Source organism: Podarcis bocagei, assembly GCF_964188305.1.
Source record: "Podarcis bocagei genome assembly, chromosome: 7".
Taxonomy (NCBI): domain Eukaryota; kingdom Metazoa; phylum Chordata; class Lepidosauria; order Squamata; family Lacertidae; genus Podarcis; species Podarcis bocagei.
The window spans coordinates 24,943,102-24,957,291 of record NC_138132.1 but is presented as its reverse complement, the minus strand read 5'-3'; the positions used below and the strand labels follow the sequence as shown (position 1 = coordinate 24,957,291).

Genomic DNA, 14,190 nt, shown 5'->3' with positions numbered 1-14,190 from the left:
AAGGTGGATTGAGCTCTCCTGGTAGAGTGCTGGATGCTTTGTAGTAGAGCAGCAAGGATTTCCGACTCCCAGTGGTCTAACAGCAACAACTAAAATTACAGTGGTACCTCAGGTTACATACGCTTCAGGTTACAGACTCCGCTAACCCAGAAATGGTACCTCAGGTTAAGAACTTTGCTTCGGGATGAGAACAGAAATCGTTCTCTGGTGGCACGGCAGCAGCAGGAGGCCCCATTAGCTAAACTGGTGCTTCAGGTTAAGAACAGTTTCAGGTTAAGAAGGGACCTCTGGAACGAATTAAGTACTTAACCCGAGGTACCACTGTACACCCCCTCACAAGTTAGACAGATGAAAAGAACACTTGGGGGGAAACCAGGAGTGGATTTTTGTGTGGAAGGGCTTGTAAGATCAGTTCTGGGTCTGATAATAAGTGTCCAGATTGAGCATGTGCTCAGAGACACCCTCTCCCTTCATTTTTAGCATATGCTTGCCTGCCTGATCCACTGTCTTATACAGGCATAGGCAAACTCCAGCCTTCCAGATGTTTGGGACTATAATTCCCATTATCCCTGACCACTGGCCCTGTTAGCTAGGGATGATGGGAGTTGTAGTCCCAAACATCTGGAGCGCCAGAGTTTGCCTGTGCCTGATCTTATACCTGGCTGTAGCTGGTGAACCTGATGGATCTAAGAGAAAAAGTAGTAGATCCTGCCAGCCTTAAAGCAGCCCACCCCTGGTATTGGGGATTGGCTACAGGATTTTCTGGACCCTCTAACCCACAGACAAAACAAGACACACATTTGCATATTCTTTGTGTCATATGCAAATATTTGTCCCTTTTTGCAGTTGGAGTAGAGTGTCCAAAAATAAACCAGTGGCCACACGTATAATAAAATAATAAAAAGTCTGACAGGCAGAATGTGAACAGGTGAAGCTTTCCCTGATAATTGTGTTTCCATACTAGAAAAAGACTTAACTGGTTGAATTTCTGCCTGTCACACAGCTGTTATAGGCACAATAATCCCAATTCTCCCCAAAGCCCAATACTAAACCCAAAGCATGGTTCCCACTAATTTCCAAGGGTTTTGTTAATTTGCTCCTCCTGATCGTGCTTGCTAGCACCTCTCTGGGGGATAAAGCACATATCTGAGTGCACATGGCAACGCTTGAGGGAGAGTCCTGGCGTCTACATGTAGCGCTGTTGCCCTCTTCCTTCACCCTGCTCATCATTTTTCCTCCTCTAATGTTGCTCCCCACCTCCACCCCATTCCTGATCAATGTATGTATATCCATTATCTCCCCTTATCGAGCCATCAAGTCTTCTTTGAAACAGGGAAAACGCATTAGTTCTGCATGCCAAGGAATGCTTTCAGAAGGTCAGCCAGTATCTTCAACATAACGTCCCCCACCGCCCCATCAAAATGACCTGGCAGCCTGCAAAGGTTAAGTGCAGATATCATGTTCAGGACTAGCCTGCTTCTACAAGAATGTCCAGGGATAGGGTTAGATGTTTCAGTGTTGTACCGATACCTGTCTGAATATAACCCTTTCCCAAATCCCCTTCTCTCTCCCCCATCCAACCCTGGGTTTGTTTTGTCAAGATAGTTTGAAGAAACCATTATGCCATGTGAATGGGACTGCAAAAAAAATGCTTGAGGGCACACATTTTAACCATGCAGCTTTATAATGGGAAGGAGTTTCAGTGTAGTGCTATAACTCAGCCTAAGTCCATGTAACTGACAGCACAGTTCTGCCAAGGAGCAAATTTATGAAACCCTTGGAAATTAGTGGGAGCCATGGGGCAATCCTGTGCCCACGGGTGGCTGACTTTGGTTCGGATGCTGCCTGCTGGATGGGTGGGGGAAACCTCAGTTCAGTTCCCATTTAAAGGTGAACTTACCAAATAACACATTTTCTGAAGCACTAAGCTAGGGGTCAGCAAGGTTTATCTTGCCTGGGCTGGATCAGTCCTGCGGAGATCCCTCCTTGGGCCAGATTGTACCTGCTTGCCCACGATTTTCGGTGTCTGCGTGCACGCGCCCATGATTTTTGGGTCTTGGGCTGGTATTTTGCCTTAGATGGAGTTTGCCACTCAATTTTGGCTGAATTCCCAAGCAGCCTGACTCTGAGAAGACCTGGACCTGGTGTGCTGGAGGCCTCTACTGACCTCACACTGACTATGGGCTGTGCCTGGATCAGAAGGACTTTGGCCCCCTGCGAGAACAGCACCGAGAGTAGGGCAGGGATTTGGCGCTGGTCAGAACGATTTTATGCTGAAAGAATTCCAGGGTGGATTTCAACATTCCCTCTGCTGCATTGATTGCAGTGTCTTGCGGTTTCAACCAGCCCACCGCCAGGAGATGAGGACACTAAAAGGAGAGGGAAGGTATGAGGGAAAGAAGGCCCATTTTTGCAAAAAATCTCCTTGTGCTTAAGGACAGCTTGCAAACCTCCCGATAAGCGCCTCATTCCATGGATGTGGCGTTTTAATCCTGCCTTTTAAAAATATGAATGTGCTTTAGAGTTTACTATAGTTTGTTTTACGCTGGTATTGATGCGTATTATTTATTTGTTGTTGTAAGTCTCATTGGTTTTTTAAAAAGGCAACTAATAAGCTCAATGAATAATAATAACAATAATTGATAATAAGTGGAGCAAACATAAGTAGCAAAAATAGAAGCTAAGTGACTACCTGGAAATATTTATGTCTGTATTGAGATACAAACATATATACACACGCATCTAAAATTATCTGCATACACCTAGAGATCTGCTGGCTCTGATGAGAGTTAGCATTCTAAATAGTAAACATCTCCCGCAGAAGCTCCATTAATTACAGCATTAGGGATCGACGTAAGTGAGGGCGATACATGACCCACTTACTCCCTTCCCCCCTCCCGCTCCACGTTGTGCTGTAACGTGACTTTCCCGCAGTGTTGTTGATGTTATGGTGAGCGCACGTGTCTATGACGTGAAGGTAAACCTCTCGCGGATGGGACAGATTGTCCCTGTCCAATCTGCCGCCTTCCGAGTCGCTCGTTTCTTCAAGCAGGCAGATGGGGTCAGCAGCACTGTTTGGTGCTTTTCTCTGATGTGGAACAGAAAATGGAAGATGGTGTCTGTGTGTGTGAGAGAGAGAGAGAGAGAGAAGAGAGAGAGGGAGGTGTCATGCGCAAACAAGTTTAAATACTCTTCTGCCCATTAGTGCACATGGCTTTGCCAATACGTGTGTGCATGGATAGCTGTGTTTTCTTCTGTTGTCTGCATTCTCATTCGCTTCTGTAGTGTGATGGTTGATAGCTACTTTTTTAAAGGGGGGTGGTCAGGGAGGAGTTGAGGTTCATAGCCTGTGGAGCAAATGGCTTTTATAAAAACTTGACTATTGTGGGCCAAGTGTGTGTTTGGGGTTGTAGCCCTTTTGAAGCTGAGCAATTTTGAGACTCAGCTGTCATTATGAGAGGGAGAAGAATGCCACTTTCTCTACAATACCATGCATCACTTTGTAAACCTTATATCACATCCCTCTCCTCTTAGTTGTCTTTCCCTCTGTAAGGAAGGTGCTCCAGACCCCCAAGGATTTTGGTTGCTGTTTTCTGCAGATTTATGGATTTGGAGTCACCTGGAGCCCCATGATTATGCAGAACAGTGGTAGCTTAGGTTACATACGCTTCAGGTTACATACGCTTCAGCTTACAGACTCCACTAACCCAGAAATAGTGCTTCAGGTTAAGAACTTTGCTTCAGGATGAGAACAGAAATCGTGCTCTGGCGGCGCGGCAGCAGCAGCAGGCCCCATTACCTAAAGTGGGGCTTCAGGTTAAGAACAGTTTCAGGTTAAGAACGAGCCTCCGGAACGAATTAAGTACTTAACCCGAGGTACCACTGTAATAATACTATTTTGTGCAGTGCCATCAGTGTAGATATAATCTACCACTGAGCTTTGACCCTTTCCTGTATGAACTTTTTATGTGATAGGCACTTTAGTGATCAGTAAGCTTGGATCCTGGCTTGACTTGGAAGGGAGCTCTTTCTCTCCTCCCTTCCAACAAGAAGGGAAGTAATATGGCTGAGTCCACGCAAATTAGACTCCGATATGGTTGCACGGGAAGAGGAAAGGGGCTTGGTTTTTCTTTGCCTGAGATGCAAATCCGAGCCAGAGAAGAATTATAGAATTGCCACACTCTCTCTGTAGCGAGTGCTATGAGATTCTGTTAATCAGCTCCAGTCAGCATGGCCAAAGACTAGGGATGATGGGAGTTGCAGTGCAAAACATCTGGAGGGCTCCAGTTTGCCTACCGTTGTCCTAGTACTTTAGCAAATGGGGTTGGCATTGCAACCTTCCGCATGTTTGCCTGTGTCTGTGTTCAGTGTGTGGTGTGGAGGGGAGGGATTGGTTTCCGCCCATCGAGATTTTAAGTAATTTAATACCCCCACCGGTGCCATGTCTCATTATACAGCAGAAGTCACACGAATGGGATGGGACCTCAAGCACAAAGCCAACATAATTCCTTATCCTATTTTATCTTTTCGGACGAGCGTTTGTGATCGCCGAAGCATGGATGATGGCCTTTTGCAGAAGGGTCTTTTCAGCAAGATAAATATCGCATCTTGTTATTTATTTATTTCCTTCCCCAGCATGATCAATCCCAGCTGCAGAGCCTCTTCCCTGTGTGCAATTCTGCCACCCGGACCCTAATCGTTCTTGGGAGACTATTAAAAAACACACAAAACCAAGCCTAAAAGGAGAGGAATACATGACGGCAAGGGTCTCTGTTCTCAGTAGGCAGCTGGCCCTTCCGGTTTCCAGCCCTGCCTGTCTTCCCCCTCCCACCCCCATTTTTATCTTTCCCATCTCTCAGCCCCCTTTTGTGTGCCACGTTTCGTCTGTCCCTTGCATAGCAGGACACCAGAGGTAAACAATTTGTAATGAACACATCCTGACCACTAGCCCCCAGGAGCACCTGCCAACCCTGCGGAGGGGGGCGGGTTGAATGAGGAAGCTCATTTGTGTGGCCTTGTTTAATTCCCCTATATGTTATAATCTCCAGGACCATCTGTGTCCCTGCCTAGGCTGGGGAGTCCAAAAAGCTCTTGGGATTTATTCCAGAAGGTGGACTTCGAGAGGGCTGTTTATTCACTGGCTGCCCAGATAACATCCCCAGGTCAGAGGAGGACAGTTTTGTTTGCTTTTTGAAAGAGCCGCTGAGCCGGCTCTCATCCAGGCAGGGAGCCTGGTGCTCAGCAAAGCATCAGGAAAGAGAGAGAGAGAGAGATGAGACTTAAACCAAGAGAGGGAGGATGTTTTCCATGCTCCTTCCCCACTGCTGTGCGCTAATGTCCTTTGTCTTCTGTGTATTCACTACCCAAAGCTGGGCTGAGTTCTTTCTATCTAAGGGCGCTAAGCAGAGCCTCTGTATCCAGGGAAGGTTTGCCATCTAATGCCAGTTGCCGGGCAGAAAAGCAGGAGAAAGCTCAAATTCTATGAGAGTGATGTAAACCAGCAGGGCTCTTCTTATTGTGGGGTATATTAGACCTTGCTCCTTTTAAAGGAAAAGTGGAGAACCTTAGGCCCTGGGGCCCAATGTGAACCCTTGGGTCTCTTTCTTCAGCGCTTGGGGTGCTCTGCAGATCTGAAGAAGTACAGAAGAAGATTCAGTCCTGGACATCTTGCCTTGTAGTATTGTTGGCAGAATTGGGCTGCTGGTGTGGCTGCCAGACTGGTGACTGGGAGTAACCGCAGGGACCAAATATAGACCACTCCTAAAGGGTCTACATTGGCTCCCAGTACATTTCTGAGCACAATTCAAAATCTTAAAAGGTAAAGGTAAAGGGACCCCTGTCCATTAAGTCCAGTCATGAATGACTCTGGGGTTGCAGCGCTCATCTGGCCTTTAAAGCCCTAAACCAGGGGTAGGCAATCTAAGGCCCAGATTCCGGATCCGGCCCAATTGCCTTCTCAGTCTGGCTCGCGGATGGTCCAGGAATCAGTGTGTTTTTACATGAGTAGAATGTGTGCTTTTATTTAAAATGCATCTCTGGGTTATTTATGGGGCATAGGAATTCATTCATTTACCCCCCCCCCAAAAAAAAATATAGTCCAGCCCCCCACAAGGTCTGAGGGACAGTGGACCAGCCCACAGCTGAAAAAGGTTGCTTACCCCTGCCCTAAACAGTCTCGGCCCTGTATACCCAAAGGAGTGTCTCCACTCCCATTGTTCAACCTGGACACTAGGGTACAGCTCCGAGGCCCTCATTGCAAGAAGTGAAGTTACAGGGAACCAGGCAGAGGGCCTTCTTGGTAGTGGCGCCAGCCCTGTGGAACTCTCTCCTGGCGGATGTCAAAGAGATAAAACAATTACACGACTTTCAAATGACACCCGAAGGCAGCCCTGTATCAGGAAGCTTTTAGTGTGTGATGTTCTGTTGTGGTTGTTGCTGTGCTTCTGCATATTATGTTGGAAGTTTCCCCAGAGTGGCTGGTCCACAAAAAAATCATCATCATCATCTTCAGTGGCTCTTGTGATTTCTTAGTGGTTTCAGCTTTTATTATTAGTTTCATATGTTTCTAGCAATACTGTGGTACCTTGGTTCTCTAACTTAATCCGTTCTAGGAGTCCGTTCGACTTGCGAAACCGTTCAAAAACCAAGGCACGGCTTCCGATTGGCTACAGGAACTTCCTGCACTCAAGTGGAAGGCCGCGTCAGATATTTAGCTACTGAAAAACTTTCGCAAACCAGAACACTTACTTCTGGGTTTGCGGTGTTCGGGAGCTGATTTGTTCGACAACTAAGCCATTTGAGAACCAAGGTACCACTGTATCACTTTTACTTGGCTTAGTCCTTGGCGCTCTGCTCCTGGCTAGTCCCTTGGCTGTGATTTGCATTTTGCACATGACTGTTTGCTGGCTTCGTCCCACATGGCAGCTCAGGCTACTGACCAGACCCCACCCTTTCCCAACTATGGAGGTAGCAGGTGCAAGACAAATGAGCCTAATCACGCCTCCAAGCTCACTTAGACTCCCCATCCATCTCCTGCGATGGCAGACAAAGGAAGGCCAAAGAGACCATAACCTTGATTCTGGTAGTCATAGAGCTAGATTAGATACATTGCCATTGTCTGGATACAGGACTTTGTGGTTACTTTGATGATGATGCTCACTCACCCCCCGGCCGTCTCCTGCAAGGGAGTAGAAGCAGACAGCTGCTCACAGAAAACAGTGGGGGACACCTTGTACATTGGTGTAGCTGTGCTTGTCTTTCCTCACCGGGCAAAGATAGAAGCAAAGTCAAGATTTCATCCTCTTTCTCACGTTGTGAACTGGCGTTAGGAAATCACTTTTGCAAGCTCATGCCCTGCTCACCCCCTGTCCCCCCCGTCTTCAGGCAAAAGCATCCAATGAAACTTCCATAATGAACAGGAAGACAGACAATGTTTTGTAACTCTAAGGTGACGGGTAGCCAGTGTGGTGCCTTAGTTTGGAGAGGAGATGAGTAAGAGGCAACATGACAGAAGACTGCCAAAATTATTCATGATATGGAGAAAGTAGGTAGAGGAAAGTTCTCCTCCTCCTTTCATAATGCTTGCGTGCACCCAGTGACATTCAGAACAGATAAAAAGAAGTTCTTCCTTTATGCACCACATAGTTAAACTGTGGAACTATAGTTAAACAGAAACAACCTGGTGTGTTTACTTGTCACCGCCTTTCGTGTGTAGGATTTGGGATGATCAGCTGGCTTTGCAGTGTTAATTTAATTAAAAAGTATGCTTTTTTGTAAAAAAAATAAAATCCGCTAGAGGGCTCCGTCAGAACCCATTAAGAGTTTGAGCTGGACAGATTCAGACCACCAGTTCCCCCATCCCAACAAGGCTTCCCTTACGTAACTGATCCAGGCTTAGCCAGACCCAGCAAGAAGCGGAGCATGCAGCCGATCAGCTCCCCCCCAGCCTCCAAATTCCAGCATCGTATTTTCCATTCTCCCAAACTCTGCTGGATTCTCTGACGTTTCCTTGCTCTCCTTGATTTTTGGGTTGTGAAAATCGGATCCGTATGTGAGATTACCACCCAAAGCTTCCCATAAACCCACATCGCTGAGATTAAAAAACAAACAAAAAACAAGGAACACTCACACTGGCCATATGCAGGATGCTTGGAGCGTCTGTGTTTTAAATAACACATGGCTGGTTTTTAAACCTTCCTCCCCACCCATGCTAGCTCTTTTTAATTATAAATATACCTCTAAAAAGTGTCCAGAATGAATTTCTGGCTGTTTTAGTTGCTTTTTGCTCTGGAGGAAATCTTAACGAACAACTGCTGCTAGACTTTAGGGGGAAATAAAGAAAATCTGTAGGTATGAACTCTCTCGCCTTTGTGGATTAAGGTCACTTGTACGTACAGCTGTTTTTGAAAGCTGCGTTGCCTGGCTAATCAATATGTTGCCTCTCTCGCTCTTTTCCATGTGTTGCTCTCTGATGGATGCTGCTGGCTCACCTACGGGCTCCCTCCGATTGGCTCCTCTTTTGGTGAGTATGCGCTTCATTACATTGCTAATAAGCGGAAATGGTCCTTCCAGATGTGGATGGCTTTCCCCTTTTATTTTCTAATTCAGTTCTACTTGTTTTATCCTACAGCATTTCCCTTCTAATGCAATTGAATGACTTATTTTTTAAAAATTGTACTCGTTGTTGGTTTTTTTGGAAAATGGAGAGGGATGGAAGTCAAATGCTTGAGAGAGGGTTTTAGATGGTAGTGAGTTGTTCTGCTACAATGGATGGCTTTTTCTTTGGGATTTTCCCCCGTTTGCCTTTTTGAATGGAATAAGTATATTTAGCCTTCATTAAAAAAGCCAGATTAATTTTCAGTCTTTTATTTGTATCCCGGGTGTTTACAAAAACAACAACAAAAAACCCTTAAAGAAGAAAAGGGTGAATCAGTTGCTGTATTTATTTATTTTTATATAGGAGATTCTCCTGTAAGAACTTGCAGGAAGAGAGGGAGTAACTTCTCAGATGTTCTTGTTCGTTTAATGGCTCTTAAAAAGAGAGTAGAGAAATCAATGAAGGATAAGCCTGCCAGTGACTACTAGTCACTAGTAGGGATGTTTTGCCCTGTGTTTCTTACACACAGTACTGTTTCCATTCCACTGCAGTTCGCATTCTGCCCAGAACGACGTTATTGGTCTCGCTGTCCGCATTGGCAAAAATCACATAACTTATGCTGTTGCTTAAATTATGTTGTCATTACATTGTTCCACCTTATTCATTTCAAAGCAAAGGGAACACAATACAAATTGGGGGGGGGGGGACGACAACGTAATCAATTGCGTATTGTTTGCAGACTGAAAGCAAAAACTGGATCGATATGTATTCCCGGTGTGGGATGAATAAGCGAAAGAACAATTGGGACTCTTGAAGCACACTCCTGCTCATTCATTAGGAATCGGGGCCAGCATTTGGCTCCTTTTAAATTCCGGTACCAAATTTGCTGGGATTGACTCTATTTGTGCACTCTCAGGTGCTGTTGATTCCTCCCCAAAAGGGGTTCGTAGTTGGTGCCAGTCAGATGATCAGTTCCAAAAGCAAACCCCACTGGGATTGGCTGAACTTGAGGGTTCCCTGGCCTGACTGTAAGCCCCATTTGGAGGGTATCTTCCCTTTCCTTTTGATGAAAGCCCCTGTCCCTTTGTAGTTGGATCACCTGCTGCCATGGTGGCATCATGTGATTGACAGGTGGGAGGCTCCACCTACCTTTTAAGGTGGCCCATAGTGGGACCATGGGAAAGCTGATAATCTAGCCCACTGGCAGATGCCGCTCTCCACCCTGACCCAAGTTTCCCTGGGTCAACTTTCTCTGTATGTATACTCTCTAAACTGCACGTTGTGGAAAAGGGGCAAATTCCAGCACTTAAAACGCTTGCTACAAACTTTTCTATACTTGTTTGGGAATCAGAGTTTTAGCCGGAGCAGTGGACAGCTATTATTCATTGATGAATGTTGTAAGTCTTTACTGCTGGCCAGTACGCACGATAATTAGAAGAAGACTAAATGCTAGCCTGTTAATGATGGGAGTGGGAAATCGTGTGATATGCTTGTTTCACTGGAACTGAGCTTTGCTGATGGAGGATTTGTTAGCTAACTTACGTTGCCTTTTCACCTTCATTTACATATCTTGCAGTCCAAATCTATGTTGTCAGTCTCTGATGGGCTAGGCTCTGTTGGAAAAGTTCCTTTCAGCTTACAATTTGGAGGGTAGTGTGTGTATGAATAGTCTTGCAACAGCTCTGCAGGGGCGTAGGAAGGGAGGTGCCGGGGTGCAGTCCACCCCAGGTGTCATCCTTGAGGGGGGTGACAAAATGACACAACATGGGGGGGGTGACACTTACCACGGGGCCTGGCCTGCAGTGCCGCTCCAAGTGCCAGAGCAGCTAGCTATGTCCCTGCAGCTCTGGTATGGTTCAGAGGGCATAATCTGCTTGAACTCAAGAAGAAACATTTGGTAATGCACTGTTTCTGAAAGTTGCAGCCTTGTGCAAACAGCAAATGAAGGATTTGTCAGGTCAATATGAAAGTGTAAGTGATCACTGTCTTACACCCCCTGTTAGGGAGCTTGGGCCAAAATTAAGCTCTTGCAAATCCCATTGATTTTAATGTGAGATAACTTAGTTTTCTTTAAGTTATCAACATGCCGCTTAAAAAAAAAAAGACTAAGCCCACATAAACTGACTTTTACACCCCCCCCCATAATAAATAACTTTAAAAAGACATCAATTGCTAGTTGGGGCTGGTTGGGGGGGCAACATTTGGAGGAACACAGAGTTCCTTGCCACTGATTTAAAAGCTGCAAGCCAGGTGGTCTATGGCCACTGCCTCAGACAGCATTGCTAGTTGCAGACTTCATGTTTCCTTTGCACATTGTGCAAGATCCCAGGCATCCTTGTCTGGTCATATGCAGGTTCATGCATGAGATGCATGACCCTTGAGATCCCTTCCCACTATTTGGTTTTGTTGACCTGTAAGTGCCTGGTTTTCTAAGGAGCAGCGAAACCATTTATGAACAAGAGTGTTGACATTTGCCCAGGCTTTTCCTTGGGAGCTGTTTACTTCCTGTAAAGAGACAGCTGAAATCATCTTTCTCAAAGTGTGAAACAGCATTGCCTCTGGGGAAAACATGCCTTTCCTTTTTGCTGTTCACTAGTTTGCTGAACCTGATAGATTTGAAGAGAAGAGGAGGGTGGGGGAAGCAGTCAGTTAAACAAGAAGAAAAAAAACGCAAGAAAGATAATGGGGGACTCTGCTGTGGGTTAGACATCAGGGAGAGCTGTGACAGCTTTGAATTGGCTTAACATACTGGGAAAGGCTCCATAGGTTCATTCTGTACATCTTGATATAAAGATGTTATAGTTATGCAAACCCTGATGCACAGTGCCTGCTGCTAACCATCTTAATTATGTGCTTGCCAGAGGAAATAAGTGGGGCACAGAGGAATATTTTGGCCTGATAGGAAACTGCAAAGCATTTTCTTGTATCTCTTCTACCATCAGCTACCGATGTCAGTCTTTAAGGCTCTCCTCTGGGGTCTGCAATTTTCCGTGGTTGGTCTTTGAATGTAAATGGCAGTGGTTATTTATAGCCTCAGAATAAAATCCTTTTGCTTTTCATGTTCCAGACCACCAGAGGCAGCCAGATTCAATTCTCATTATTTTGTCATGAGCTCTGCAGTACTCCCCCCCCCCACACACTCCACGCGAAAAAATCCCAGCTCCCAAAGAAACATTCTAGGTTACAGAGCTTATTTTGTTGATACTGTGGAAACAAAAGACCTTAAAAGCAAATCTGAAAACACTTTCATTTTCCACAAAGTAAACACAAACAAATAAATGAGGCAAACATTATGACTGAGGTGGATTTGTTTCTTTATGTATATTATTATTATTATTATTATTATTATTATTATTATTATTATTATTATTATTATTATTATTGCATGGAAGCAAGCACTGGTATAAGCTAGCTACAATTTAATTTTCAGGGATTTAGCAAGTTGTGCGTCTTTCTGTTTGGTGTGTCGTCAAAGAGTCTTTTCGCCATTCTAAAATTATTATCCACCCTTACCCTTAAGGCTGGAAGGAGAGGCGAGAGGGGAGCTGTGAATAAAAGTAAAAATGTTGAGCTCTCTTCTTACGTGATTACAACGTGCTTTAAATTCAAAATTAATTTTTCATATTTCTGTTTCTGTCCCCCCCAAATACAAAATAATGTATTCAGAGACAGTGTGGTGCAGTGGTCAGAGTGCTAGACCCAAATTTGAATCCCTGCTCCACTGTAAAGTTCATTGGGGTTGCAGTCCTGTACCTCACAAACTTAGAACCCCCATTGAACACGGTGGGATTAAGCTCTGAGCAGGCATGTATAGGATTGCACTGTGGGTGACTTGACCTTGTCTCTCACCCTGACCCACATCACTTAAGTTGTTGTGATAAAGTGAAGGACTAAGCATGGTTCTTTGAGCTTTCGCGAGGAGGCAATATTGCTTGTTATCATATACTGTATGCTGATTCCAGTCCTTGGGTGGGGCAGCTCATTGCTTATAGAGCCATAAAGGCACCACCCATTGACAAGAGGAGGTGTGTGTGGACTTGGGGGAACCCCGCAAGCTATGCAGAAGAACCAAAACTCCTTGAGTGGGGAGCTCCCTCAAAATAGCCTAGTGAGAACTTTGCTGGGAAACTTTGCTAAAATAGAAAAAGCAGCAGGAAGATGCAGGCAAGAAACCAACAAAAGTGGTTTTTCTGATGTGTTGATTTTTAATGTCGTGTCGTCCCCCCCCCCCCCGTGGCTTTGGATTCAGTCATGTTATCCACAATCTTGGTCAGTGTTGACTTTGCTCTTTTTTCTCTTGGAAATCTGCTGTGAAAGCCCACCAGATATTTGTCCACAACTTAGTGCTGAAATGCATTTTCTGTAGGAAAGGAAATAGTGCCGAATATGTCTCATGAAGAACTGTTTCAGTTCACCCAGTTCCTTAGAACCCATAATGGAAGCCCCCTTAAAAATGCCCCATTAGTCCTTTCTTTGTAATGTGGTTATACTATGTCGTTAAAGTATACTAATAGCTACACAAAGCAATTGTTTTGTGTACCCCAAGACATAGTTAGGTGGTGGTGCCATGGAATGGGATTTTCCTCATGTGAAGAAGTGGTGGATTTCGGATTAGGACCACACATTCTTTTTGGAACAAAGAAAATTCAACAGCATAGGGTCCCTTGGGTTCCATTTCCATTTGTTCCTAAAATAAAACACAGGGAAACTATGTGCTCCATTCGGGCACCAGAGGCGGAGGGTTTATCTCCTGTACCATCTTGGGTGACAGCTCATGGCAGCTGCCATTATGTCCTTCCCCAGAATTCTCTGAATATCAGATCATTTTGTGGCATATACTGGGGGAGGGCTTATGATGGGGCACCGTTTCCCATAGTGCCCTGGGTATTGTGCTATTATGGGGAATTGTGGGAAAACAAAATGGCCCCCATAGGTGGTGATAGTTTTCCCCAAAGTGGGCAAAAACAAAAAGGTGGTTAAGAAGAGGAGCTGCTGCAAGGTATGATGATGGCCACCAACTTGGAGGTCTTTAAAAGAGGATTAGATTAGGCATAGGCAAACTCGGCCCTCCAGATGTTTTGGGTCTACAGTTCCCATCATCCCTGACCACTGGTCCTGTTAGCTAGGGATGATGGGAGTTGTAGTCCCAAAACAACTGGAGGGCCGAGTTTGCCTATGCCTGGATTAGACAATTCCATGGTTTATCCAAGGCCACCAGCCACTGTGATCATGTCCCAACTCCATTATCTGAATGGCATGGCTCTGAATACCAATTGCTGGAGAACATGTGTGTAGAGCAGGGATCAGCAACCTTTTTCAGCCTTGGGCCGGTCCACCGTCCCTCACACCATGTGGTGGGCCGGACTATATTTTTTGGGGGGATATGAATGAATTCCTATGCCCCACAAATAACCCAGAGATGCATTTTAAATAAAAAGACACATTCTACTCATGAAAAGCATGCTGATTCCTGGACTGTCCGGCGGCCGGATTTAGAAGGCGATTGGGCCGCATCCGGCCCCCGGGCCTTAGGTTGCCTACCCCTGGTGTAGAGAGTGTTGTTGCACTCAGGTCCTCCTTGTGTGTTTCCCAAA

The 14,190-nt window shown here is 45.4% G+C and overlaps 1 long non-coding RNA gene across 4 annotated transcripts in view; it reads left to right on the top strand.

The window, feature by feature from the left end:
* Positions 1-14,190, top strand: part of LOC308591346 — a 37,298-nt gene that overhangs the window by 21,091 nt on the left and 2,017 nt on the right. The window contains exon 3 of one of the 4 annotated variants that reach the window (XR_014010114.1): positions 7,329-8,521. The exons of 1 other annotated variant lie outside the window; for it this stretch is intronic. This is a non-coding gene — a long non-coding RNA (uncharacterized lncRNA). Of the gene's footprint in view, positions 1-7,328; positions 8,522-8,571; positions 8,926-14,190 lie in introns of those variants that run through there. 2 more of the 4 variants (XR_014010116.1, XR_014010117.1) reach the window with 2 other exon arrangements.